Genomic DNA, 3,565 nt, shown 5'->3' on the forward strand with positions numbered 1-3,565 from the left:
GGATATCTTTCATACCTGACGTCTCCCTTCCTGGGTATCAAGCCACCGGTCTTACACTTCACATTCTTGAAGGTCACTTCCTTCATCCAATTTTCTTAATTTCTTACTTTCTTGTCTCCTCAGTCTATCCGCGTCTCATTATTTATCCTTCGAACTATCTCAAGGTTTCTTCGAATCCTCCCAACTTACAGGGGATAATATATATGTATCTCTTATGCCCTCAACCATCAATTTTAACTCATGGTGAATCACCCTCATCCTGACGATTACTTACTTTTCTATTTCTATTACTACGAGTCTTTAGGGTTTCCTCATAACCAACTTCCTTATCATTATTTCATGAACTAACACAACATAAGCATTGATTTCAAACATCCCGTCATTCTGGATTCGTGTCCTCAGAATGAATCTTGACAACTTTTACAACTTAGATTCATAATTTATCATACTCGTCTGCCTTTGTTCTGACTCTAAAGCTTTTACACTATCTCCTTATCTTTGGGAATTACTTTCCCGAAAACAATTGACTGGACTTAAATCAGTTTATTATAATCTCTTGCTCTGTGCCTTCCTTGGCCTTTCACCAGCAGGTGGTCTCTCTCTTAGGAGGGTGAGTGATAAAAACAGTCTTTTGTGATTCGTCAATCATTTAGAATCTCAAATGATTCCTATATTTCCTTTAGCCAGGCTCTTGCCTCGACTAGGTCAACCTGTTCCTTGGAACTCTGAGAGCTTAATGATTTAAAGGTCATGAAAGAATTTCCTGCCGTATTGTCCCCTCAGGGTGGTGGTTGGGGATAATAGTTTAAGTTCTGTCTAGACAGGTCCATAAATTGCCATATAGGAGTACCGTCTCGGGTCTCCTTTCCTTACTCGACTTTCTGTTTCCTTAGTATGAAATGTTTCAACCTTCTCCCATAATCGGGGTTATCTTATACATTAAAAACCTTGTTTTCCACTCTATTATGTTATGGGTTCTTTCTTTCTTGATGGCAACCTCCCTGACTATCACACTCTGGGTTTGCCCTAAATCCTATTCCTCAAACTATGGCTCTCATCTAAGTTCTCATCCTTAAGCTCTTGAACTTTCGGAACCCAAATTCTATAGGAATACCTCATTATTCCCTTATCATCTTTCTAAGTATTAATCTCATATTTATTTTTTGGCTCTCTGCCTTCATTCATCACCTTTTTCTGGCACAATATGCTCTTTTCCAATAATTCGGTCTCTATTGCAATCTCAAACAGCTTTTCGGTACCGGCTCCGGTTACCTTCACTACTATTTCCATTTTCTCAAAATCTCTTATCAACTCTCCCAAAGACATTATCATCTTGAGTCTCTCCTTTTTACTAATGGCATCAGCCACCACATTGGCTTTCCCCGAATGATAAAGAATCTCCCAATCATAATTCTTGATTAGCTCTAACCGCCTCCTCTGGCGTATGTTGAGCTCTTTCTACGTAAGAATGTACTAGAGCACTTATGGCTTAGGTAATTCTCGCACTTCTCTCCATACAAGTAGTGCCTCCAATCTTTAGGGTAAAACTATTGCCACGAGCCTAAGCTCATGGGCGGGGATATCGAATTTTATATTACCTTAATTGTCTTGACGCAGACGCGATTATCTTGTTGTGCTAAGAAGCACCCTAATTCCTTATGCGAAGCGTCACTTACAAATCACAAAATCTCCTTTTTCCATCCGGCAACGCCAACATAGGGGCCGTCACCAACCTTTGCTTCAGTTCTTAAAAGCTGTTCTCGCATTTCTCTGTCTATTCGAACTTCTCAGTCTTATGAGTAAGCCGCGTTAAAGGGGCTACTATCTTTACAAACTTGAACGAACCTCTGGTAGTGACCGGCCAATCCTACCTCTGGTAGTCGACCCAACCAGGGTCATCAATTCATCAGTGGTCCTTTATCCAATCTCGTCAGGATCCTCCATGGGATCCTCCTCAGCAACTATCCCTTCTAGGACAACATCCTCAACCGCTACATCCTCAATATCAACATCATCCGGTCCTGCGTTAGGACGCTCTATTGGATCCACAATCTGATCTCCAATTAGTAATAAAACATCATCGCGTTGATGTTCCTCAACTTCAGGGTTCGGAGTCCCGCTACCATATACGATAACGAACTACGCTTCTATCGCTACATTTATAAGGGTTCCCATAAGGGTTTAAACTTTCAGTACTACGTTAGGTAGTCCGACTATGAACTTGGCAAGAGTTCTTATTATCTTAGTGAACTTATTATCTTAACGTCCCATCATCTCTGAGGTTTATAACGCTTAGCTCTGATACCATTTCTGTAACACCCCCAGATCCGGGGTCGGGGATCCGGTTCGTCACGAGTTCCATTTCCCTTAATAACACCCAATCTTAATAATTACTCAACTACTCTGTACTGTGACCCCACAATAAACACACACACCACACATTATAGTCTCAGAGATGAACATCCAAAAATAACCACAAGTCATTTTATTCCACAATTATCTGCCAATACACCTTAAAAGGTTTTCTGAATAAATTTACATTTCTTTGCCATTATTACAATTCATAAATATAAATAAATCTGGTACATCAAAAGTTGAAAGCCTAGCCTATTGGTAGTTCCTACCTCAGCTACGGCGGCATCAATGCTTCTAGAAAACTGCGGAACATCTCCTAATCGCTTGCGAATCGGGAGCTTGGTTCTGTTCATCTTTTCTATCTGTTGTTGTGTGATGAAAGAAGAAAGCAAGGGTGAGCAGCAAGCCCACCAAAATAATATGTATAATGATTAATAGTATATGAGCCTTCTCATAGTACTCATGAAAGTCTTGGTCAAAAGAAATGAACCAAGTTTGATATCTTAATACGATGAAGTCGCAAAATATTCAGTATATATACATATATACTTTTCAAAATATTGGAAGTCCTCTTCCATGCATAATACACACAGAGTTCCAGTGTATAACTGTATAAAAATACCGTTGCAAGGTGATCTCATATATCTAACCTTGTCTCAACGTTTTTCTGAAAATCTTTGTCATACATAAGATAATCATTTACTAGATATAAGTTTAAAAAAAATGAAGTTACAAGATACTCCAATATACTTTATATCCACATACTACTTGAACTACCACCGTTCAAGTTATAATCAGTTTCAAAGTTCATCACCCAGATGAGACTACAAGATAAGACTTGAATAGATTCAATCTTTGAAATATCATTATAAATAATGAAGTTACGAGATACTTCATTAAGTCCTGATACATATATCCATATATATATATATATATCTCATATATTTCCTGAAAATCTCTGTCATGTAAAGTATGAACAGAGTTATAATATCCAATGAATTTTGGAAAGGAAAAGAATTTTGGCATAAACCAGATATCTTGCTGATCAGGCAAAGATACCAATAAGTAACCTTTTCTACTGTAGATGGATGAATTCCTCACCGGTCATCACCCTGGCCGCATTAGGACCTCGCGCTAGACCGTTACCCGGCCACTCACGCGTTGATGGACTGCCACCCAGCCACTTACACTTTGATAGACCGTACCCCGG

The sequence above is a fragment of the Apium graveolens genome, chromosome 10 (assembly GCF_009905375.1).
Source record: "Apium graveolens cultivar Ventura chromosome 10, ASM990537v1, whole genome shotgun sequence".
NCBI lineage: Eukaryota > Viridiplantae > Streptophyta > Magnoliopsida > Apiales > Apiaceae > Apium > Apium graveolens.